General features: G+C 41.8%; 1 protein-coding gene across 4 annotated transcripts in view; it reads left to right on the top strand.

Moving 5' to 3' along the window:
* The window catches only part of bach2b (BTB and CNC homology 1, basic leucine zipper transcription factor 2b), a 104,187-nt gene that overhangs the window by 35,912 nt on the left and 41,473 nt on the right, over nucleotides 1–26,802 (top strand). The window contains exon 1 of one of the 4 annotated variants that reach the window (XM_061052669.1): nucleotides 20,586–21,310. The exons of the other annotated variants lie outside the window; for them this stretch is intronic. The gene's annotated coding sequence lies outside the window, so the exon portion shown is untranslated. Of the gene's footprint in view, nucleotides 1–20,585; nucleotides 21,311–26,802 lie in introns of those variants that run through there. 4 annotated transcript variants of the gene reach the window in all.

Below are 26,802 nucleotides of genomic sequence, written 5' to 3'. Positions count from 1 at the left end.
CATCGATGCTTCCACTGAATCCCGTCCCATTAGATCAAAATCTTCCCCTCCTGGAGGGGAGGCAGAAATCCTGCACTGAGGGATGTTGATACAGACCGATGTGATGAATATGTACATTTTCCCTGTGTGGAAACAATGAGGGGCAGTGGGCGCAGCCTACATTTCCACTGATTTCTGAGCGTTACTGTGTGTGATTCACATTTTCCACTTGCAGTAAAGTGAAGCTCCTTAGGGTGCTCTGTGAGTAATTTGTTCGCTGTTTCGCGTCTTCAAAGACATTCTGCTCACAGACACATATCTCTGTGGCAGCTCATCATCACATCTGACATAGTCAATTCAGTCACTTTCTATGTAGGAGCAGAGAAATATAGATGGGTGCTGCTACTTTGAAGCTAATTGTGTTTTCTTAATGATCACTTTGCTGCAAAACCAATTTAGCGGCGAGGGATGAAAAGCTTGGACTCGTCCTGTGTGATTTTGCACTTCAGGACTTTAGTATCGCGGTAGAATCGACGCGGCTCAGGTCGATAAACCATGAACAGAGGAGGGTGCAGGGATTCGGGGGGGGGGGGACTCCATTTCTCTCCGAGTATGTGGGAGTGGGTGGGATGAGAGGAGAAAAAAGCGCTCTGTTTGTTGTTGCTCTGCGGCGCTGCAGGCTGAGATCAGACTAATCAATAGCAGGGATAATGTGGAGATGAGTAGTATGACATCAATATGAGGCGCAGAGGCCCACAGAGTCCATTGTGCTGCTCTCTGTGCTGAGCAAACAGTGGCTCCCCGGGGAGAAAGGGAGTCATTGATGGGGTCTCGTCCACTCATCATCAGGGGGAATCGTACCTGCCCGCCCACAGAAGACGAGGAGAGCTGGTCGATCAGCAGTTAAATATTACGACGTCACGATGGTTTGTGACATTGACGGACAGTCTCATCCACTCCCCTCTCTCTCTCTCTCTCTCTCTCTCTCTCTCTCTCTCTCTCTCTCTCTCTCTCTCTCTCTCTCTCGTTCTCTCGCCTGGCGTTTTTATTGGATCGTGAAATAAATCACTGAGGTTCTGTTAGGACGATTCATGTGGCTGATTGAGTGGAAGGTTAGGGTTTCACTGACACCTGACGATTTTACAGCAGCTTTTATTTTCCCACTGAGAGAGGCTGCAAGAGTCCTCTACAAAATTAAATATACACAGCATTCTCTTATAAACTCAATCAATTTCTTCAGATTACACATTTGAAGATTAGATATCAAACATTTTTAGTGACTTTCCAGCTGCTCTTTTTCCTCCTAAATGAATTTATACCCCTAACTGTGTATAAGAATTGGACATGGCCAATGGACGCATCCGTTTGTTTGTGGACTACCTTTTTTTTTAGCCTCCAATCTGACATGTTGGCCCTCGCCTTGTGTCTTGTGTTTTAGTTTGTAGAAGTGACGATATCTGGTTGACAGAGGGGAACTGAACAGAGACAAGGTGTTAGGAAATGCAAAGTCATCAGCTAGTACTAGCTTAGGTAGAAGAGTACCTCTGTATGTCACAGTAACTGTGGTATTCATTTGATCGTTCATTTTGTTAAGAGAATAACAGGCTTCAAACTAAATGTACATCAGACGATAGACTTCTAGTTAAAGGGTATGATGTTTTTTTTTTTTTTTTTTTACAAGCTGTTAACGGCTTCAAATCGCTCTCTCCAAATCTCTGGAAAGAAACAAACAAATTCTGCCCCACAGTACGGGAGTTGCATGTCTACTGCTGTTTTGTGACATAAATATCAACTAGCCTTTTTAAAAATATTTATTTTTGGGGCTTTTGCCTGTATTTGATATTACAGTGGGTAGAGTTGTACAATGGGAGAGAGATTGTGGAATGACATGATACAGGAGAGGAGCTGCTGGTCGGACTTGAACCCTGGATGTCCATTAAGAGGATTAAAGCTTCCTTAAAGGAAAGGGACTAACCGCTTGGCCATCAGTGCCCCTAAACTATAGCCTAAAACTTTGCACATTAATGCAAACAGACGTACCTAAAAGCATTGGTAGATCAGCAACTTCTGCTCTGCTCTGCATGGTTACATTACTGACTCTGAAGTCCTTTGTACGTCAAAGAAAGGAAATCACTTGAAATAAAAATGTCAATTTTTTTAAGCGAGTCTTTTTCTAAAGTTTACAGACCTGTCTGAGCCTCTTAACCTCAAAAAAGTTCACTTTTAGTGAACGTATTTGGATGGTGTGCATGATGAAGAGTAAATACAGGCTGTTTTACAGATGCTGGACGAGGCGATCGACTGGAGAAATCATACATATTTTTAGAATCTGTTAGTCTCTGAGACCTCAAAGTATGTAAAAAAAGCACTTGATTTACCATTTAAAGGTATTGATAAATTAAAATTGGTATATAAAGGTAGCAAAAATAAGTTTTTCTTGTGTCAATATTTTTTTTACGAGGGGATCTGCATGGACATATTTCTGCCTGACGCTTTAAGAGAAGAAACCAGAAGACATATCCTGCAGCAGAACTCAAAAGACTGAAAACATCTGTCTTTAAAAGTTTTGCATTAGTGTTTAGTTTGCATGACTTAAAGACTTCCTGCTTTGCGTAGATCCATCTTTTCTAATACCTGACATGAAATTCCTGATAGTATACGATGCAGACATAAAGTCATTTTTTCCCCGCTCTCGTTTGTGTGTAAATGGCCTGACAAACTTGGCTCTGCTTCAAACAGCGTGCTCTTCCAGCAGCTGCCTGGCAGTTTGATAAATTGCCGCAATTCCCCCCTCGTGGTTTCTGCAGCAGCAGAAAAGGCAGAAATGACAGGAATCCTTGTCCTCCTCGATCCTCTCTCTCAGGCATGACTAAGCGAGGCCACTGCCGGTCCTGAGCCGTTTCATTCTGCAGCCGATGCTTCAAACTGCTCCTCAGGAGGAAGTTTAACTCTCCCCGCTGCAATTAAACCTCTTAATGTGCTGATCTGCTGATGAAGCCCTCTGTGCCTCCAGTTTTGCACTGATGAGCACATTTTCTGCATTACACCCAGAGAGGCGATGTTCTCTCTGTTTGGACTGTGTGGATGTGGTGATTCATCATGTGCCATCTGCTGGTGTTGTAACAGTAAACAGAACACCTGTCACTTTGATTATAGATCCAGGGTTGTAGTTAAACAGAGTTAAGGATTTCTGTCCAGCTCTGATGTTATTGACCTCTGTCTTTAATGTGATAAATGCCTAAATAGTGTTTGTGTTTCTTCCTCTGTCACCACTCCATCAGTAAATGTTTGCAGCTTTGATACCTTCATACCAGTCTCCCCCAAAAAGTTTGTGAAAGGAGATCTAATATTCTGATCCATATTTAAAAACATACTATGTTACAGTACGATGTTGGATGTCCATACTCAACCTCGGCAACATTTTTTAAACACAAGAGACACAGTTGTTGGTTTAATCCCGGACTTGGTTTCCCGCTGCTCTGAACGAGACGGCACGAGAACTTCCCGAGACTTGTCCAGAACCTGACGTCTTAGAGCAAAGCGTGGAGCACAGTTATAAGACATGCCCACCAGGAAGTTCTTTTAAGGTCACACCCACCAGTAAGTTCACTCAAATTTCCCTGCGAGTGCAAACAGAGCTCTTCAATTGGAAGAAAGTGGTCACGTGGGCAGGGGGGCCTTAAAGAGACAGCAGAAGAAATGAAGCGTTTCAGGCTGACACCAGTATCAGATAAATAAGGAGTTTTTTTGACCTACACATCTCGCAGCGCTACTCCAAAGGTGTCCCAGACTGACATCATTAGAGGTGAAAGTGAGTATAAGAGATCTCCTTTGAGTGTAAAAATAATGCACTCTTAAAAATAAGCAGTGACCAACACCACGTTTCTCTCCACATATGACTTCTGTTTGCTTGTTTTTTGTGTGTGTTCTTTATAGTTACTTGTAGCTTTTATGGAAACTTTCTAATACTACAACTCAAAGCGCTTTTTACAGTGCAGGTCAGACTTTCTAATTCACACATCATTCACACACTGATGGAGGAGGCTGATATTTAAAGTGCTATGCAAAGACGGTATTAACTAATCATACCCATTTACAGTATACTGTGATTTGGGGTTCTGTGTCTTGTCCAAGGATGCCTCGACATGTGAATGTTGGAACTGGGGATCGAACCCCCCCACATTCTGATTGAGAGACGACCAACTCTACCTCTGAGCCACAGCTGCCCTTAAGTCCCGCCCTAAAATCATCTTCTTGAACGTCAAAACAACTGGAAACAGCTGCAGAATATTAACCCGGAGACTTTCCAGAGCTTTGGTGGTAGAGAACAGAGAACTCTGAATTACCTTTGTCTTTAACCTGGACTCTGTAAAGACCTCCTCAGACAGTAAACGGTTTAAAGAGAGGTAGATCTGTTGGAATAGCGTCGGTAGTGTGAATATTGTAGTTCAGGTGAGATTATGAGAAAAAGCGTCATTGACTCGTGAATCCAGTTGAATAATTTCTGTGTGCAACGTGCTGCCGGGGAGAGGATGAAAGCTCCTCCAGACTTGATTAGAAGCCGGGATTGATAACTACCCATGATCCTCCACTCCGCCTTCCATCCCCCCTGCTCACAGCGAGCCTCGCCGCTCTCGACGGAGCGGGGATACCCGACGTGTAATTGGCCGAGCTTTGATGTGACGCTCCTCCGCTAAGCCTCTCAATTCAGCACTTAGCACTTAACAATACTCGCCTCCTTCATCTGCAAAGCCAATTAAATTGTGGCGTGGAGCTGAATTTCAAAGGCCGGCTGCAGAGTGAGGGGGTCGTTCTTTTATTTTTCTGATGTTTCATGTGCTTTGTTTTTGAAGGTTTTTTTTTTGTGTCGTCTTAAGAGGGGGACAAAACTGTGAGGTTTCTCACCATGGCAGAAGATCAGTGTCTCTGTAAAGTACATTTTTTTGACCAAAGCTCAGCAGACAGCAGGTCCAGGCTCATCATCGCCGTGGTTATTTATTGTATCAGATGGCAGACAGTCGCTGAGAGCCATTCGTACAGCCCTGAGATGTACTATTTAGCTTGTGGAACATTTTCTGACTCATTCCTGGCTTCCTCCTTCAAATTATGACTCAGAGGCACGGGGTGAACAAAGGCTTCAGACTGCAGAGCTTTCTTCTATGTGTGTGTGTGTGTGTGTGTGTGTGTGTGTGTGTGTGTGTGTGTGTGTGTGTGTGTGTGAGTGTGTGTGTGTGTGTGTGTGTGTGTGTGTGTGTGTGTGTGTGTGTGTGTGTGCAGGAGTGAGTCAGGCTGTTTGTGTTGTTTTCATAAAATAAAAGGCTCTGAAACTCAAATAAAATGCTGGTGAATAAATCTAGTTTATGGGCGCATATCTGCAAAAAATTAAATTGCACATGTCTTCCAATATTATCAGCTGGTCGATTCTGGCTTTCAGATCCATTTCTAAAGTCTGGGATTTCATAAATGTGGCTTTTCCGAGAAATCGCTGTACGTCAGGTTTATCAGTGAATCCTTAATGTGAACATCTGGATGTAAAATGTATGAAATATATGTTTGTTTATGGATTCATGTCACTTCATGCATTTATCTCTTTGTGTGAGGGACCAATCTTTCCTTCTCCATTGCTGATGTCAGACTCAAGTAATGATCCAGTATCTTCCTCCCCCCCCCCCCCTCACTCTTTCACAGGGATAATGCATGCAATGCTAGGCAGAGACATGAGAGTGAGTGCTGTCATATGGGGCCCTCTTTGGGAGGTTTCCGAGTGACATTACAAAATTTGCACCTTTTAAGCCACTGCTGTGGTTGAAAGTTTGTCATCCCTTGGGGGCCCCTTACTGGTCTGGGGCCCCAGTTGCCTGTTTTTCCTGTTGACAAGTGTTGTGGATTTTTCTGTTGGTAATGAAAGATCTCAAGTCAAAGTCTTTTGTCTTTGTTTATTTTATTGCATATCGTAAGAGTTGTTTTGCAAAAAGGGTAATCAGCTACAAAACTAACACCAGTCACAAGTACATCAAAGAGTCCCGGGGCAGTCCCGGTTGCAGAGCATATTTATACTTTCACAGGGTGTAGGTATTTTACATATACATGAGTGTGTGGGTATATTACATGTACATGAGTAATACATCGTCATTGGTTTCAGCTTGCCCTAGTGACTACGCCTTCTGCTAGTTTGCCTGGTGATTTACCTAAAACCAACAGAAACTCCTTTGTCCGGAGGGCACTGATTTAGGATCATGCTGTACTCAGATACTGAGGAGAGTTCCTCAGAAACAGTTTTTATTTGCTAAATGACGCACGAACATCCTAATCTTTTAAGTTCAAACGAAGACGACAGACAGATAGTATTTTTCCACCACACAAGCAGCACTTCTGAATACTGAGGCTCTCACCTTGACAAAGGCTTTGAATAGAAATATGTGAATTATGCTGTAAATGGATTATTACTGATTGTAGGTTTATTCATTGTTCCCTTTCTGCACTTCAGTATTTTCCTCCTGATGGTTTTCTGTTTTGACTTGCATGCTTGTGTATCTTAAAACCCACAGGGCCCAGAAGTATGACTGATATTGTCCGTGTCCATCTAAAGCATGTATGCTCCATTAAATGTCATTTAAAATCTCTGTGAATCATTAAGAAAACTCCTTTGTCAGTCCTAGTGACTGTAGCCATTCTGACTTGTTAAAGCAGAAGAATCTCTTTACGTAATGGATGATTTAAACGACGGCTGCACACCATTTATGTGCTCCAGGCTATCACTCAGGTTTACATATCATTAATGAGAGTTTAACACCTGAGCTTTTTCCTGCTGTGACAGGTCTGAATGTCTGCGCTGACACACACAAAGAAGAGGAGCTTTAACATGAGAGCTGTGCTTCTTATCCAGACTGGAGGCAAAAATGTAAATGATTTTTTTGCATTTGTTTTCACAGACCTTCATCCCTCATTTATAGACAGAATGAGAAAATCAGAGAGACTTTATTGATCCCCAGGGGGAACTTGGTCGTTACAGTTGCTCTTATACACAACAAAGCAGCAGGAAATATAGAGAGAGATGGGAATTAAAGGAGACATTTTAAAAATGAAAGCAAAAAGTACAAAATCGCAGTATTTAACCCGAGTATTGCAAATTTTGCCCATTGAATAATTTATATTATACCCACTTTAGTATCAGGATTGCACACTTGGGTTATTCACCAGACTGTTGACCCTTGTACTCCAAGCTCCAAGCAGGAGTACCTGTCTTACTTGTTCGACAAAATATCTCATGACACTTAATTAAAGCCACATTCACCTGATACTTCCAGATAAACATCTCATTTCAATATATGAAACACAAAAGATGAAACCTTCAGTTCTTGAAATAAGTAAAATTGTCTGCCAATGATGCAAGCAAGGTTTACTCTGAGTGTGTTTTGAAATGAGATGTCCTTATCCAAATAACTCTAATTTCAAGACACTCCACAGGTAAAATGTTCTTCCCTGATTGGCAGCCTTTATTTACTCACAGTTTTACAAGCTTTGTGTTCTGCTTTTAGTATCTCGAAATCCCATTTTTATTTGTACTCATCAGGTAAATGAGTCTTAAAATGAGTGTAATTTGATATTTTTTACTTAAAATCAGACAAATACTCTTGCTAAGATTGTTGTTTCTGCAGAGAAGTATTGGCCAAAATCAAAAAGTAAAAGCAAATATTCAAAATCTTTGTTTATAGTAAGGACACCGGCCATGAAAATATTCCATATGTTTTGGGTAAGATACAAATGAATACAAATGACCATTTTATAAACGAATCTTTTTTTTAGGAAATGAAAGGTTGTTCTTGGTTCAACTTTAGGTCCGAGTATCTCAAAAACGAAAGCTTTAAATGGTGGTTGTTAATCTATAAGAGTGCAATAATAATTTATTTCAGGCGTATTACACAAAGATTTCATTAAACATTGAAACTGAGTGGAACCCTTTGCGTCTTGTAATGTCACAGTTCTGACATTTCCGTCGATGTGTGAGTGTGTGTGTGTGTGTGTGTGTGAGTGTGTTTGGCCCTGCGCTGCTCTGTCTCTGTGGGAATGTGGAAGTGAAACAGAGTCCAAACAGCCCCACCACCTCCACTTCCATCCCTGCACTGTGTGTGTCTGTGTGTGTATGAAGAAGAATGGCAGGGCATGCATGTCCTGCGGCAACCCCGGTGCTTTGTGATCTGTTTACGAGTCTACTTTGCCCCCCCCCCCCCCTTCACTCGCCCCCGTCACCCCGCCTGCACCAAATTTGTTGTGACGAGCTCGAGCAACTGTTAGAAACCAGATTAGCAGCGACACACAGGATGTGACAGAGTTCAGAGTCAGTCAGCTTACTTGTCCGCCATGTTTACAGTGAGACCTCGATTGTCAGTTCAACAAGGAGCTCAAAGCCAATAAAAGCTCTTCAAAAATAAAAAGTCAGAGACAAACAGCAGCAGTTCAGATGACGTCAGCTCTTCCCTGATGTAACCTTGATTCAGCCCAGGCCTGGCGAATGGATCGTGACTCACTCGAGCTGCTGCCTTGGCAGGTGGAGTCCGGGCTGAGTTGGTTTTTTTTTTGTTTTGTTTTTTGAGCCCTGCGAGCTGCAGAGGTGAGAAAAGTTCAGCAACTGAAGCGAGGAAGGACCGGAGGCTTTGCTGAGCAACGCTTGTAAAGCGAGCTCATGCTGGAGCTTGTCTGCGCAGACTGAGACACCTGAGAGAGTGTCCAGAAACACTCAGGACGGAAACATCACCTCAGTGGAGTCATCACAGTTTAAACTGTAGCATGTCTGTCCCGGGTTACAAAGTCCTGCTCTGCACTCCTTTTAATAGTATTGTTAAAACATTTCTCTGGAAAGAAAGAAAAGACAAGCTATTACTGTTTATTTTTCTAAAGCTTTGATAAATATATCGAGGACATTTTGAAGTTTTTTGTTTTTTAGATATATATATATATATATATATATTTATGGGAATAAATGAAGTGAAATCTAGGCCTCCAAATGGAGTTGTATCCTAAGTTATATTGACATCAAGAATCCATTCTGACCAGTTTTAATTCACAAAGAGAAACAATGAAGCAGAATCTACAAGCTTCTTTTTATTAATATGCAGAAAATCTTCATTCTTCTCTAAAAACCCACCTGTGTGGTTTTACAATTTCATTGTTTCAAATTTCTATTGATTTGCACCCAATTACTCTAAAGAAGTTAAACATCTGGAAGTCGAGGCCTGAAGTACGTCTAGTGGGCAGCCTGTGGTCGGATCCGACTCTGGCTCTATCCACTGTCCTGTCTCTAAATAAAGGCATAGAAATCCTAAAAATAAAATAATCTTTATCATCAGAAAATGATGAAACGATTATTATCATTAGATTTCCAACATTTCTGCAAGGGCCAAGAAGAATGAAGAGGAATGTGTTCAACAAACACAAATATCTTTAAATAATCAGCCATGAATATTAGCTGTGCTTGTGCCTGATTGATTGATTGATTGATTGATTGATTGATTGATTGATTGATTGGTCAGCTGATTGTCTCAAGATTATTTCATCCTCTCTTGTGAAGATTCAAAGTAGTCAAAGTTTAAAGTCCTCTTTTTTTCAAAGCCCAATTCACGCCTCATTGAATTCTACATTGATGTAATTTTTTAAAGAAGCAGAACCATATTTAAGATCAAGTTATCAGACTGAGTCAGATGTTTACATGTGTGAGGCCGACCTCATCCCTCAAGTGGGAGGTTTTCCAAGTTGGATCAATCTCAACCTCTGCAGTGTTCAGTTTTATGGACTACTATGTGCAAATCTCTTCACACAGCAGAAATTAAGGTAACATCCAGGGTGCAGCGGTCCTGATTCACTTCCACCTTATTAACAGTTTGCCAACGTGCTGACAGGACGTTCATTTCAAAATGTTTCACTCAGCCCGTTGATGGAAATATCTCTACAGACAAACTGAAAACCCATAAAACCAGCAGAAGACTGTCCAAATCCACTGCGGTAACACGATGGATGAATGTCTGCAGCACCACAAACCCTGTTGGTGTTGAAGCTTATAAATAGTTTAGTCTTCACTGCAGGATGAAGTTTTAACACTTGAATCCTCTAAACTCTAAGTCCACATCCTGATTGGCCGGTGATCCCGATCAGGCTGAGATGTAGAGAAATGACTGCAGCGTGTGTGTGATGCAGCGTGTGTGTGTCACAGAGATATTGAGTGCATGTAGGCTGTGAGTCGATGTGCTGCTTTACATTCGAACTTATTGAGCAGCGAGCGGGCCGTGTTCAGGAAAGTGGGACGTGAGCTGGACCTCATTGTGGACAGAGGTCACAGAGAGAGTTTCTGTGTGGTCGAACATTTGACCTCTCACATGTGGAACAACGCACGCTCATCAGATGGTGGAAGATAAATCACCTGATATCACATCAAATCTTAGAGTGTTTCTACTTCTTCTGTGTCTTCTTGTTTATCTGTGAGATCTCAAAAGAGTCCTTACTTTTAGGGGGGGGGGCCTTGATGAGGCTGAATGATGGGACCACATCTTGTGTCCCAGAGTGATTGTTCAAAGCTAATAAGGGTTGAGGTCCTGCCTCAGTCTGAGTTTGTCCCTGATGAAAGCCTGAAGGGGGGGGGGATGTTCATTCGGCCCGTGTGTGGTCATGTTTGTCCCCTCCCAGCTCGGGCAGATTAGCCGTACAGCTAAAGCTTAGCCCTGCAGAAAGTCCACAGTCTGCGAGGGACACATTAAGCTTTTGTGAAATAAATAATTCAGACTGTATCCATGAAGAAAACTGTTGCTGAAATCCCCCTCCCGCCAGCTCTGATTCATCACACATAATCATCCTCTGCCTGTCCCAGAAGCGCTCTCATTTTCCATTACGAGGCTGACATGCACATATATGTCTATATATATATCACTTTCCATGACATGCTGGAATTTTCTTTCATAATGTAAATGAAAAGGGGCAGGAGTAATGACAGATGAGACATAAACCCAGTCTGCTCTTTAACGTGAAGCGTTTACGTTTTATTTCTGTCGTCTGGTCAGTCTGCGCCACCATGAATCCATTGAAGGATTAGGCGGTTAAAAATAGCCTCTCACCATAGGGGACTCTGAACCATAAACAAACAAATGGCATTTTGTCCTCGGCTCTGTCTGCCAGCGATTCGGGGAGTAATTTGTGGCGTTGACCTCGGTCAGGAAGCAGCGGCGGGATAAAGAGGAGCCCATTTAGCTGCGTTTAGAGCTGCATGGCTTCTGGAATCGGCCCTTTCTCAGGCCGCCGTGTGGGCAGCTGCACGGCCACAGGCGAGCTGAAACGTTCAGAAGCTTGAGTGGAGATGTGCATCAATCATGCCTTCCAAGAACTGTGTCTGTCTTCAACCGACCGAATGTCCACTCACTCGCGCAGGCCGTCGTCCAGCGAGTCATTTTAGCCAACGTTGTGTGTCCTACGCATTTAGCTTCAGCTGACAGCTGCGCTTCTCCTCCGGAGGTTTCCTTAGAGTTGATCTGAGAGGACTGCCGGACTCTGGACAGGACGGCCGGACTCTTAACAGGCAGTGAAAGGTCCGCTCTGCACTTGACCTCAGGCAGACGAGGATGACCTGTGAGACACAGCGCAGGGCAGCAGTAACCCGGGTGTTGAAAGGTTTTTAAGTAAAGTCTTGCAGGTTGTTCTGCGGCACACAGAGTGATTTGTTTTTGGCTGTAGCAGCTGTTGGGCTGAATTAGGAACCTCAACTACAGATTATTTGACTTAATTGATCCAATTGTTTTAATGAATTGATTAATGCTTCAGTTAACCAAGTGGCTCAGACATCTAATAACTACAGCAGCAGCTTGTTGAACTTACAAAATCAGAGTTAAAAACAAACAATACAGAGCGCAAAACCTTTTGATAAATTGATATGTTTGACACCACATGTTTTAAAAAGATAACATATCTGTTATATTTAAAGAACAATAGTATCAAAAGTTCCAAAGCTTTAAAAAAACTACAGCTCTGTAGTTGTATTTTTCACCAAAAGTTACCACAGTGAAAAAAAGAGAGGGCACCATCTAAACCGCACAACACTTCAGTATCTAAATGTTGCCTGAGTATTTGTACAATAAAGACAGACATTTTCGATTGATGAAAATGTGTGAGAGTGAGTAAAATGAACACATGCTGAGTGAGAAAGCAGTGCTTGTTTGTATCTATATGTCTTTATTGCTAAAAGCTCATAATGCAGTAATGGTAAAAAATGCAGTTTATTGTGCAGCTCTTTTGCAGTTGCATTCATGCAATGTTTGCAGAATAGGAAAAAAGAGAGAGGGAAACCCCCTTTTTTAAATTCTCACTTCTTCTGAAGTCTGTTTTATTTAGTTAGACTGATCACAATCAGCCGTTTCACCTCAGAAGTTGTAAGACAAATTGTCATTTGAATTGGCTTGTTTGTTTTTCACCTTACTGACTCAGGTGTGTTTACACTTTTAAAGTACTTGTTTCAAATTGGAGATAAGCTGGCTGTCTGCCGATCCACACTATTTACATCACTCAGAGTCAATTGGTTCAATATTAAAGGTCACATATCATGCAAAATACACTTCACCATATTTTTCTAACACTAATATGTGTCTCTAGTCTGTCTACAAACCCCCAGTTATGAGTAAAGTCCATCCTCTCCGTCTTCTACCTGCTCCACTTTTCAAAAAATGTGTGCTCAAACAGGCCGTTTGGAGATTTTCCCTTCATGACATCACAAAGGGCAGTAACCCCTCCCCCAGGTGGGTGACACTCCCACAGCTAGGTGTTTGTTCTGCCCTCTGAGTCTGCCTTTTCACAGTAAATATTAGGAAATGATGCAAGAAAGCCCGAGCCAGCTTAAATAAAAAAATCCAAACACTTTGACCTTGAGTTTTCTCAGCGACTGATGGGAAATAGTTCCAGATTCGTCCCACTTACACAATTGCATATGAGTAACTTTAATTTCCCTTCAAATCAACACATGGATAAAACAGAGCGTAAGAAATTTCCCTCAGTCACTCTTCTTCTCTTCTTCTCATGTTCGCTCTGAGAGGGACATTTTGTTACAGCACTTCATGTGGAGATAGTCTCCCTTTTATGACAGGTATGTGTGTATTTAAATGAACATTCATATCAGTCAGCCTCACTTCTCTCGGTCGTAAAGAAACCAACAAAGAGGCTGCTCTGCTCGCTCCGGCTGCAGAGATGATGAGTGTGTGAAGTGGTTGACCTGAACGACTGTCTTAAATTAAAGGCTTCTTTTTGAAGTGTGAGGAAAATAAATCAGATCAGGAAAAGATCAATACGTGAAAACAAGCGGTGCAGCCCGGACCTGCTGTTGTGTCGCCTATAGATGTTCTGCTCTCTGCTGATTATTGGATTCATCATTTCCAGCAGTGATGGAAAAATCGATCGCACTCAGAAAAAAATCGTCGTCCACAGTATGTATGCTCCATCACAGTGTCTGTGGGTTCTGCAGGAGTGACTCATCCAAAAACACACACACACACACACACACACACACACACACACACTCACACACTTCTGCTTTTACACTCGCTGATCCCTCTCCTTGAACTTTCTACAATGCAGTGTTTTAATCAGGAAGAAATCAATACGCCCAGCGATAAATATTGATCTCTGCAGAGTTGAGACTGTAACCGAGTTATTTGAGCAGAGGTCTGCACATTCAGAGCCACACACACACACACACACACACACACACACACACACACAGATAAAGGATTAGAGGGAAGGCTTTGTGAAAGGTGTTCACGCTCTTTGTCTGTAAATGAGTGAACCACTCAAATATATACATCCAGAATGTTTGAATGAATCTCAGGAAATCAATTACTTTAAAACTATAAAAGTGATTCCAAACCACGTCTGCATTTATTTACATGAAGTGTGGAGTTTAATCAAACCAGATGTTGCATCTATTTAACTTGAATGTGAAGCCCTGTGCACCTAACTCATCATATTTTGAGGTGAAGAGCTGCAGACCAAGCTCCTGTATGTGAGGAGTTGGAGGTGGGAATGACTGAGTTGGCTCTTTAACCAGAGTGCACTGTTAGGTGTGAACAGTTCATATTACATGATAGTAGAGCTGTGTTTCATAGATTGCTCTGTGCGGCTGCAGGACACAGCTGTCCAGTCCATGTGTGAAGAGATCAGACGCTGGATCCAAACGGTCATCAGTCGTCGTTCTGATGTGTGTTTTCATGTCTGCTTCTGACAGAACAGATGTTTTGATGCAACAAATCGTGAATCTTAAATCTAAATACAACCAGGCGGACTTCATCATGTATTTCACTGAACATTCAGGCTCTGAGATTTTTTTATTTTTTTTTGCATAGATCAAAGACAAAACGACGCCGGAAACATTTGACTCACTGTTCACTTGCGATTCAGAATATTTCCACTGTGACTTGTGCGTGCGGAGGGGTCGGATCAATAAGCACTTCCTGCTTTCTCTTCTCAGGTTGACTCATCAACACTTCAGCCCAAAAGCCACCAAACCACACTGTGTCACGTCATGAGCACATTTTGAAACCGTAACCTTTCAATTGTGTGCCCTCGCACTCTGAGTGAGGCGGTCAGAGCTCGCGTGCTGACGTACTCTCACAGCTCAGACTGACCTGCTATCGTCTGCTCTGATGATTTACACTACATGTATGATTGTTGAATGATTTAGGAGATATTCCCGTGCAGAGATTTGACTCTACAGCTGCATGTTGAAACGATACAGTGGTGGATATTTGACTCCTTTATGTCGTATGGTTTTGTGATTTATCAGGCGAAAACAGCATTTTGTCTCAACTGCGTGCAAATCAGTGAGATCAGCTGAGTCATGGTTGCAATCGTACAAAGCCTGCAACACTCTTCACATGATCCAAACGAGTGCGTTTCAGCAGAAGGTGCGAAATGAACACAAGCGGTTTCAGAAACCACAGACAGATAACAGGGAGAGATTCGGTGTTTGAGTGCACACTAAAGGGTCACTGATGGTGCGGTTTATTTCACGGTTCATCAACAATCAATACTGTGACACCAACAGAACAATATGTTCCTTTATAGGTGAGAGACGTCCAACCCACAACCTCCTCTGCATCTCTGAAAATGTCACATGTAAATTCAATACTTTCACATGGGAGCTAAAATTAAAAATGTGTGAAAAAAAAGAGTTATTTTAAACCTGAACAGGATCATTATTATTTTATAGATTTGTTTATTTGACATGGACATTCACTCACATTGGTGCTTATTGGTGGTAATTGGGCGACTAATTGTTTCATCACATATAAATGGAACATTTCTCATTGTATTTGTGGGTTTCTACGGAAGCCTGTAGGAGACTTTCTTTTCCTGTGACAAGAAAAAAACATTTGAGTTGCCTCCCCTCATTTATCTTGTTCTTTCAGGATAGCAGCGCAGAGATCATTTCAGCTGTTTTCTTGAGGAATTAATGGGTTGTCACGGGGGAGAGCAGAGTTGTTATCTCGAGACAAACAAGTTGAGAACTCAAGAAGACAGCAAGAGAAAGACTTGTGATCACAGGAGAATGGAGCAAAATGAAACGTTTGGTTGTTTGTCCTCTCAGGGCTTCTGTAGTTTTTTAATATTTGAGTAAACACAGGTTCAAATCCGACATGTGTTTACTCCTTTCCTGCGTGTCAATTACTATGGATAAAACGTATTGTTCATAAAACCAAAATGGAGCCGTCCCGTACAGCGTGTGCCCATAATGACAATAACTAAACAGACCTATTAAACATGTTAATTTCTGCTGTAAAAACAGCTTTTTTTGGCTGTTGTGTGTATGTGACTTCCTGTGTTCCCGGAGCCAGCCTCTAGTGGACACTTGAAAAACTGCAGGATTTTTTTGCACTTCCGCATTGGCTTTATTTTTCAAGACCAGGGCTGTGTCTGAAATCACTCACTCATTCCCTTCTCCCTATTCACTATATAGTGAGTTTAATGCAGTGGACTATATCGTGCACTCACTCAGCAAAATTAAAAAACATTTCGGACACTACTCGCTCACTCACCGGCCGCTGACAGTGACGTCATTGTTGTCGCGCAACTGAAACGTGCAGCTTAACAACAGCCGAGGATCAATAACAACGATAAATAACAGCATGAACTTCAGTGATAACTCGTATTATACTGAGTGTATTTTCACGAAACATTTACAAATAATAAATACTGAATTTTACATAATGAGACATATTTTCGGACCAAAACTAAATTATTTATACTCACAGACTCTGGTTTCTCGTCTGTCATCATCATTAGGACAAACTAACATCACTAAAGTTGACGATCTTTTAATCTTTATTATAACCGATCATAGATTTCAGTAAAACGCTCTGAATATGAACTTTATTGAGTTTCTGTGTTCATGCTGGTCGCTCCTCTCGTCCGCTTGCATTGATGGTATATATTGCTCGCATAGTGACCATCGCTCATACACTACTTTTTAAAATGCATTGTGGGATACATTGAGTTGTCTATATAGGGTATGACCATGCTCACTCAGAATTCGGACAGCACTACAAAATGGCGTGTTCACTATATAGTGGATAGGGAGTGATTTTGGACACAGCCCAGATGTTGCCTCTTGTTCAATCCCTACTCTCTCTCTCTCCCCAATTGTCGACTTTATCCACTGTCCTATCTCTAAATAAAGGCCCCAAAATAAGCCTTAAATATAAATTCATATATATCAATATAATTGAAGATTAACTTAATTTGTCCTACAAGGTGAGACATTAATTGTGGGCTCTTCACCCACGCTGCAGCCAAAAAAAGACAACATTCAACATCTGGAAAAAAAGATAGAAGATAAAGAAGGATTTATTTTACAATCATAAAATCATCGTTGTTAGACTAAGCAGCTCAACGCTGCTCGCTGCCTTCAGTGCGACATATTGCACAGCCTGACTTCAAATTTTCTCTCGTCTTAAATAGTGCAAAAGGGAGTTTTTTTAAAACAGGAATGTTCTAGAAAATCAACGTTGTACAGTCACCTGCTGACAGAAAATAAATATATATAATAGCAGTGCAAAAACACAAAAGACGGTCCAGTGACCTTCCTGCCTTATTTGGTACTATTTAAAAGTTTCACAGATGCGGTGATAAATTCACTCAACAACGGAGAACTCTGAACCTCTAAGGGCAGCAGCTCATTCTCTGTATGCAGAACATCGGACTGACAATCTGATTGGCTCGCCTTGATGTCACTCAAATGTGATCGATCTTGTTTCACATGTTGGATTTAAATTCATTGATGTCCATTAAGAAGAAGACATGTTTTTCACGCTGCTGAAGAGCTTCCTGTCAGTGTCATATTTTATAAGAACACATGATGTGGCAATATGTGTTTGTACATACACTTCTCTGTGTGTGGAGGTAACACAGTCTAGTCAGCTTTCCTGTGTGTGTGTGTGTGTGTGTGTGTGTGTGTGTGTGTGTGTGTGTGTGTGTGTGTGTGTGTGTGTGTGTGTGTGTGTGTGTGTGTGTGTGTGCTTGTGTGTAAGCGTGACTGCATGTCTTAAATTAGCTCCCTCACACTGTGGCTGCTGCTACAGAGGGTCCTCTAACCCAGTGTGGCCGTTCTCTGGCCGCGTCTGTCAGTGAGCTTTCAGAGTACGATCATGTGAATGTGTCGAAGCCCCTCACACTCGAGGAAACTGACAGTGACCGTTGATCAGCAACATCCAAACACATGGTTGTTGTTGTTGTTTTTTTCATGTGATCTGTCTGATAACCTCGGAGCGCAGCGAGGGGAGAGTCGGCTAAACATGACAACATAGTTTGTAATAATCTTCAAAATGGAGATGCAGTGTTTCAAAACGAAGTTCCTACATGTTTGAAGTCTTTAGCAACAGTTTGATCGGGTGAAACTATCCAGACTTGCCCCCCCTGAAAGTCGACCGTGCGATTCAGAAGTGGTATTTTTAGCTCTGTCATTGGACGCACAGCAGGCTGTAACTTTTCAAACCGAGTCCTAGGATAACCCTTCACTCTTCACAAAGCTTTAGTAGGAGCCGAATCATCCCCAGAGGTGTCCTCCTCTCCAAAGTAATGACCAGCAGTAAAACACTGATTGAGATCGTTTCATTTCATAAACTTGTATTTTTTAGATGCATTTTGTTGGACATATAAGAGGTAAGGTGGAGCTGAGCTAGAGCGACCTTGTTGTTTCCTGTTAGGATTCCTTCAGTGTTGACTCTGGTTTTGAACAGAAACAGGACAGGGTGATTCATTCTGCTGAAGCTAGCTTAATGAATTTTACACTCAGCGTTCAGGTTTTCTCCTGATGTGGGATATGGGGCGTCAGAAGGGGCTGCAAGGTCGTAGGCAGGGAATGGTTAAATTGTCGGCATTGGTTGATAACAGAGAAATGCATCTTGCAGGAAAAACCCACAGTATGAATGCCTGACGTCTGCTTTCACCTTTTTGATTGTTCTGAAAACAAGAACCGCTTGAAGCAATGCAGCACACGTGTTTGTGACGGGGGTTAAAGGGAACGCATCTTGTGACGTGTGAACAGCACACACACAGAACAGTGAAGAGAAAAAAAAAAGAGCTTGACGTGAAAAGTTTCATGCACGACGTCCGGCTCGGTCGGTGGATCTTCAGACATGTTGGGTCTCTCTCTCTCTCTCTCTCTCTCTTTCTCTCTCTATTACAATCAGTCACATCAGTCCGTGTTTCTTTCATGTTCTTCACAGGCCGGACTCTGTGGCCCTTTCATCTCAGCTGGATATAAATAAATGCATATTTCAATATAAACCCCTGCTCTGCTTTTGTGCACTCATGAAGGTCGTAGCAACAGAACGGGTGTTTGTATGTTTGCTTTTAACGTGTGATGTTGCACACACAACAGCAATGTGTGAAAAACTTCTTTTTTTTTTTAACCATATCACCCACCAGACTTGCCCACTCAAACAGGCCTGCACACACACACACACACAGTCTTTGCTTTGTGCACAAACACCCACACACACACATACGTGTGCACAGACGTGGCTTCTGAAGGTTTTGACGTGGGCGATGCCTCTGTGTCACCTCTTTCCTGTGGGGAGACTTTCCACTTGCTTTTTTTCCATGAGCGCTCTGAGGGTGAGTTGACGGTTGAATTATTGTCAAACTCATGTGTGTGCGTTGAATTTATTGTTTGGAATTTTTTTTTAAAAAAGGCTTCCACCTCCACTCTGCCGCCCCCCCCCCCCCCCCCACACACACACACACACACACACACACACACACACACACACACTCTTCTCTCCATCTGCTTCCACCAAGGCGCCATTAATAATGCAGCACATAATCCAGTCTTGGTCACATTCATGCTAGCAGCCTCTTTGGCCTGTCAGTCATTGGCCTAATTAGCACCCCTGCTCCTTCTGTGGCTGCGGCTGGAAATCACCCCGCATCATGTCCTAACCCTGATCCGTCACAGGCCGCTCTCTCCCTCCTGGCCGTGGTGCTTTTCAGGGGTTTTTTCACCTTCATCATGAGGTGCTTTTCTGTACTCACAGATTGAAACAGAACGTGTTTCCTTGTTGGTTCAGCTGAATGCACAGGAAGAGGTTCAGACAAACAGATAGTGGTGCCGGTACAGGTGTCACTGTCAGAGTAAATATCCAGCATGAGGTGAGATATGCAATAAGCCCCCCCCTCTCCTCTTTTATTTTCAACGTGTATATTTGTCTTTGGCCTTTTGTGCAGTAATATGAGGCGGTTGTATTTACATCTAAGGTTGACTTTCAAACCAAGTTTCCTCTGAGTCATGATGAGTCACTAAATAGTTGAGCCGCTTTTTCAAAACTGAAAATCCAATCTCAAATATTAGCTCTCGTTAGGGCTTTCCCCAAACATTCAAACACAGTGATTGTGGGTTTAATTTAAAGTCGGGCTCTAAAGAATGCCTTTTTTTTAATCACTGAATTTCAATAGTTGCAATGAATTGCATTTTCATTTGTGTACAGGCTTAAGCTAAGACTGAAGTGTTTGATGTCCTGAGGTGGATATTACTTCTGACTGAGCTGTCATGGAGTTCTTCTGAAGTGAAAGTATCCTTTAGAGGGGCAGTGGTGTCTTTATTTTTTCATCACTGTAACTGGTGCTTACCTATGATGCGCCTTAACACGTGAAATGCATTAAAAAAGATTGATTTGTTATTACAAAGTGCAGGTTTATACGTTTTTCTTCCTCCTGCACTTTTTCATTCTTTGTAAAGCCAAAAAAAAAAAGTATTTCTCGACATTGTACGTAATAAAAGGAATGAAATGAAATATGAGACAACACAAAACCATATGATACAATAAGATACGATGTGATACGATACTTTATCAGCTCCCATCAGGATTTTGTAATGCTGCACACATTTATCAGACTCCACAGAACTGTTAAGAAAAGAGTAAAGCACCTACTGATGAAAACAACACATGACATAAATTGCACGTTACCTCCAGTCCTGTTCCACACAATACACAACAATCACGACTCATGAAGTGAAATATGTCAAAAAGAGTAATATAATATAAAAAGTTTCTTGAGCCTTGCTCCTGCACAGTGGAGGTTCTGCTGCTTGTTCTGACACAGGAAGGATGATTTCAGGTTTTGCCTTCTTTTGCTGTCCTTGTTGATGTCGGTTGATTGGCTAGATTTGTACTTTGCAAGTTTATATTTGAAATTCTCCCTCCCTTGGGTTTCTTGTCTTGTTTTATCAGTTATACTTCTCACATTCTCTCTCAGTCCTGGACCTCAAACCTATCTCTGATACCTAGTTTAATACATAAATAAATTCATTTAAATGTCAGTCTTAAATGTGCAACAGTTTTCTATAAATATCTGAGGTTGAGTGCAGCTTTTCACCGTCACATAAGACAGGAACAAACAAAGATAAGTCTTAATATCACTCCAAAGACCAAGACGGAGCTGAGAGGCAGCAGCTCAGCTGTAGACATCAGACAGGGCGAGCAGTCTATAGATAACCCCCGTGTTTCTATCACATGTGCAGCGTGTTACCATATAAGACAGCAATATGACTCACCCCGCTCACTGACCTACTATGTGGGAAGTCATGATTCATGCAAGCTGCATTTAAGCATGCAGAGACCAAAAATACTCTGGCATGCCATCACCCAAACACACACTCACACATACCTCGCTTGCTCAGTCATACTCGCCTCCCACAGACACAGATAGGCTCAGATGCTGTCGCTAACACACTCTGAAAGACGTTAGAAAGTTGTCAGAACAAAGACTGGAATAACAAGATGACTGGATCTGCACCTGATGCTTTTTTGAGGTAAAGCCAAAATACACGAGCAGCTTTGGGGGGGGGCTCGTTTTTTTTTTTTAACCTTGAATAGATGGTTAAATGTTATTCTCAGGGTATTACAGTGTTGTCCAGTGCAACAGGTTGCTTCTGTCAGAGCTTCATAGTATTTTAAGCCATGCAGGTTATTTCTCGACAGCATCTTTTGCAACTTATTTGGCAATACAGCAGACTGAAGATCGCTCTGGAGAGCTTGTTCTGTGGTTGTTTGGCTTGATTTTTCTCTTTATCATGAGCAGGTCTTTCAAGAACTGTTAGTCAGCAAGAAATGTACGGCCCCTTTAGAAGGTGCTGCACATGCAAGTTAGGCAGAAACGTCTTAAACGTGTCATCAGTTTAGACACTGCAATTGTTGTTTTTTTGTATCAAACTGGGTTTGAAACATAAGATTTTTTATTTTTCACTCCAGTTTTTATCCTGTTTTTCAACATTTTCATGACAATTTAAACTTTATTGCAATCTTAATGAAGATGTTGTAACAGAAATTGTTCTGTTACTGCATCTTAGCTTACGCACTGTTTTGGCCACGGAGAGGTCTAATAGCTTGCTTCTTGTGGTGCTCTTTAGTTTTTAGCCTGATATAGCTTTTTTTTGCAGGGTTTTGGTGAAGGAGGAAGAGTAGATTTCCAGTGTTTTAAAAGTTTGTTCAATTCAATTGAGGAAAAAAAGACTATTACAGCTTTATTTATACTACACACTATGCTTTTAAAAATCTAGAAAAATTAGATCTCTGGGGTGCTGGTTGCTTAGTGGTTAGTGCGCATGTGCCCATGTACGGAGGCCATAGTTCTCCAAGCAGACAGCCTGGGTTCAAAACCGGCCTGTGGCTCCTTTATTCCCCACTCTCTGTAACCCCCAGATTTCTGACTCAACCATGACTGACAGTTTTGAAGAACAGTCTCGAACCCCCTCTCTAAGAGTTGAACTCTTCTGGGATTGAAACAGAGAAGCAGAGAATTGTTCTAGTTCCAGTTTTGATCCACTGCTGATGTTAGGGAGCGTGTATCTCAGTGAGTCTTTAATGCAGAGGTTGTCAGCCCATGTAATGGGTTTCTTAGTTCATAATCCAGCTGTCTTTGATTGTTTTCCATGCAGCTTCTGCTCCACACTAATTGTTTCTGTTAAAAGGTAAATCTCAGCTGTGGTTTGAGTATTGATTCACATGGTCCAGGTCACCACATGGACCTCTCCATCGCCGGCAGATGAAGTAGCTCTGGTGTTAATTAGGCCGGCTGCAGATAGATGCAGGTTTGTGCGGCGAACGCTGGCTCACTTTCAGAGCCGGTCCATTCATCAGCGTCATGCAGCAGGGGTAACCCGAGTCATTTGACTCAAGTAGAGGTGGTCGTGGCTCATCAAGGTCATCAAATGAAGAGACTGCAGAGAAGGTCCCTCTGAGCAGGTCAGACTGGAGACTCTTGTGCAGAATATCCAGTCCTTGCCCAGCTTGTGTGTTCAGGAATTGATGCCGTGTTGTCTTTCCTCCATCCCCCCACCCCCGATCGAAGCGCAGGGAGACGGTATTGATTTCTATCTGGAGTGAAAAGCACTTGATCCATTTGTTGATGGACTTGAGAATAATGACTCCAGCTGTAGCCTGAGATGACTCTGTGTCCTCCACGTTTACCTTGAACTTTTTCCTGCACAGAAAACCTGCAGAACTCTGCAACAGTAAGAGTACACCACGGCCTACATTTAAGAAAAAGTCTTATTCTGAAGTCACTTATTACAGAAATGTCAAATGCTTCATGTCCTTAGACTCGGTAAGACCTTAGCCAAAAGGTCGTGCACATCAATAAACCATTATAATTAATCAAACTAGTGAGATGTTGTCTTAAAATAAGAAAAATACAATATATGACAAGATCCCCCAGTAAAGTTCTTAATGAAGAAACATTCATTCTAAGGGTTTCATTTGACTCTTTATATTTAGAGTTTCAAGCAAAGTGCAAAAGATAACAAAGAGCCCTTTATCTTATTTTAGTGTCTCAGAAGTTTCGTTACCTAAAAATCTGAACATGTTTCTATTTGAGTGAGCTTGTAGGGCTTTTATTTTTGGATCATTCCAAACACGTTATGCAAACGACAACAGAGGAACAAAGCTGCAGCCTTCAGCCAGAGACAAACCATTGACTTTTGCATAAGCAAACATTCAATCAGACTCCTCTTTCCACCGCATGCAAAAAGACTGATAACAGTTTCTACATCAATTGAAACAGGATTATGCAAAAAGAAAAAAATGCTCTCTTTGATTCTAGGCTGTTTATTTCATGACAGCATGTTTTAGATTTAATTGCACATGGAGAAAAAAAATGATTTGCCACAGGTGCCTGTGCAGACAAACATGCTGAAGAGTCTCATTATGCCTCCACATTCCTCAGTATGTATAGCGGTGCAGAGCCTGGTGAGCGTCAGCAGTGTGTCTCAGACGTGGCTGTGTTGCATTTATTATCTCAGGATCAATATCAGAAAACCCGTTGACCCCTCTGAGAGGCTGTTTATCAGCAGTGTGGAGAATCAGGAGCCTCCGTCATGGATGTGAACAGAACTTTCCGTGGGCAGAGTGGAAAGCCCCAAAAAAAAACTGCTCGGCTGAAATCTTGAGGATCTGACTTTGAGCGTCATCATGTTATGTTTTGCTTCTTTTGATGCTGAACAAACTTTCACGCTCGCTGCTCTTTCTTCAAGATTTTCTGAGGCTGAAGTTTGTCCCACAGCAGCGTCTGATTAGTTCTCTTTTTTGTGTGTCGTAACCACACCAGATTTTCAATTCATGACTTCCTTAAGTTTGATTTTTGCAACGCAAAGACACATCAGCCTTCCTTCCTCTTGCCATTTATTGATGTTTTAACAGTGAATCCTGTCAGAAAGATGGAAGTGTTTCTGCTGATTCGAGGCAGTTTTTTTTTTTTATGAAAGAGTCCGAGCAGCAACAGATGAAAAACATATTGAGTAACAAGAAAAGTCTTTTTTCAGGAAGTGTACAGAAAGGCTTGATGACGGAGCACATTTACTGGTATTCAAAGGGTTTTGCAACCGTGTCATAAGCCAAAGAGGTCAGAAAGTTAACCCGTAGACAACCATGTAACTCAAGTGAAGAAATAACGCAGAAAAATCAAAAAACTAGGATCAGAACAGAACAACCTTTTTTTTTTTGAACAACATATTCTGGATCATTCTGGAGTTTTTATAAGATAATTAAAAACACAGCGTGTCGTTGTTTTTCCAATGAATCATCTTGTGCTTTTTCTTATCTCAACGTTGATGTAAATGAGGGAAACCTCAAAGATTTTAGAGGCTTAAATGTTGGTTAAATACGCCAAGATTAAAAACATAAATTATGTATATTTTTTCTACGGAGATCCCAAGAGGACATTGTCAAAAAATGTAAAAAATAAAATTAAACATTTCTGGTGTGCACTGGAATCTTCCTGTTGCTCATGAGAAACTATCTTGTGCACTAGAGAAGGTATTGCATGTGCATAAGATACTTCCTGGTTCTTTTGAGAAAATACTGCGAGGGTACATTCTTCTCAAACTTAAAACTTCTCACTTCTCGTGAGCACCATGAACTTCTAGTTTTATATTTTCTGACAATCTTACCTCAGGGGCTGCGGACTTTTCAAACCTTGGCACCTGTGTTTTACATTTCGGAGTCTGGTGGATTTCCTCTGCAGGCAGGAACTTACCTGGCTGTCATGGCTGCATTGAAAGTCTCTGGCAACATAGAATAAATGATCCCAGAAAGACTTTTTGAAACAAGAAGCTGCAGACATAAAGCTTTCTTCAAAGACACCAGGCTCCATTTGCAAAAGAGTGACCTTGACATTCTAGTACAGAGTAAGTTGCTGGTCAAATGCATCCAACATAGGCACTTTTTTAAAGCAATTATTTTACAAAAATACTTTTTTTTTTAAAAACACCAGACTCAGACACTATAACATAACAACCTCACCAAATGAGGCAGATGTAGACCAGCGATGTCTGCATCCTGCATGAAATATTGTGTGTTATGTTAATGGAGTCTGTTGGCTTTGAAGAGAGCGATGTAAAAACTGTTTCTAATTTAAAAAAGGATCTTATCCGTTTCTGCAGAAGCATATGTTCGGAAGAAATTCCAAAACTTTTTGTGTCCAAAATATGTCAAAATTAGGGCTGAGGTTGTGAAGAGGAATTTCTGGCTAATGAATACCAGAAATTCCTCTTAAGCTTTATTAGCAACGATTGGAATTAAAGAAACCGAGAGGGAGGTATCCTGATGGAACAGCGAGGGAGACATTTGAACAAAGTGAGCCTCTCCTCATTAACATTTTCTATTAGAGCCGAGATAAAGCAATCTCTGTTTAATCAATCCTCGCGCCTGAAGCCCCTGCGTGATGCTCATAATGAACCATTAACTCGTTTCTGATGATCTCTGCAGTTTGTTCTGCGGGGAAGCACCAACCGGGGTGTGATCAGCACCACCTTTGATAAATATTAAAGGAGGACACCTGTGGTGCTGCATTCAATGAGTGATGCTCAGGATGTCCAGATATGCAGAGATTCACACAACACTCCAGTTTACCATCATGAGTACGACTCAAATCTTAGTCCGAGCTTATCAATGTTACATCATCTGTGAGCATCAGCTGCAGACTTTAAGTTCAGAGAGCAGGTGGAGTTTGAAGAAAATGTGTTCATTGTGTTTACACATTGACTTTTAGACATAAAGTGAACTCTAATGAGACGTGAACCAGACTGGCTGCACCGACATGGATTCAACATCCACTTTGTGGTTTCCAGTATGAAAATGAACTCAAACACAGCATGTTACGACTTTGTCCTTCTTGATTTAAAAGATAAACTGGAGAAGTCGACCCTTTAATCAGAGCTGATAGTGACCTGGTCGCTGCGTTAACATGCACTGGATGCACCAACAGTCACAGATAACGTGGTTGTGACAGGTCATTTTTTTACATCACCTTTTCTTGGATCTGGGAGAGTGGTAAACTTGATCTTCTCTTAACTGGAAGGTTGGGGGTTCAATCCCCATCTCCTGTAGCCACATGTCCGATGTTGTCCTTTGGCAAGACACTGAACCCAGAATGGCTCCCGCTGCTTCGTCTGCAGAAGAACGTGTATGAATGGGATTAGTTACTTCTGATGGTCACTTTCCATAGTAACCTCTACCATCAGTGTGTGAATGGGAAGGTGAGCTTTGAGTAGTCAGGAGATGAGTAAAGTGCTTTACAAGCTCAAGTCCATTTACCCTTTACAATATATGTGCACTGGTCATGTAGCAGATATATCGCTGCAACTGTAGCCCATGGTCAGGGTAGTGTTGTGTAATTATAGACAGGAAGTAGTCCAAGACATACACCTTTACTCTTTTAAATCCTGTGAGGAGTTTTTACCTCGAATTGGAATATTATATATAAGAAATGCAGGTAGCGGCTTCTAGGCCAATGTTGGATCTGCTCTCT

This window comes from Labrus mixtus, chromosome 12 (genome assembly GCF_963584025.1).
Source record: "Labrus mixtus chromosome 12, fLabMix1.1, whole genome shotgun sequence".
Lineage (NCBI taxonomy): Eukaryota > Metazoa > Chordata > Actinopteri > Labriformes > Labridae > Labrus > Labrus mixtus.
Note: the sequence above shows the minus strand (reverse complement) of the source record. Positions and strands in the feature narration are given on the sequence as shown.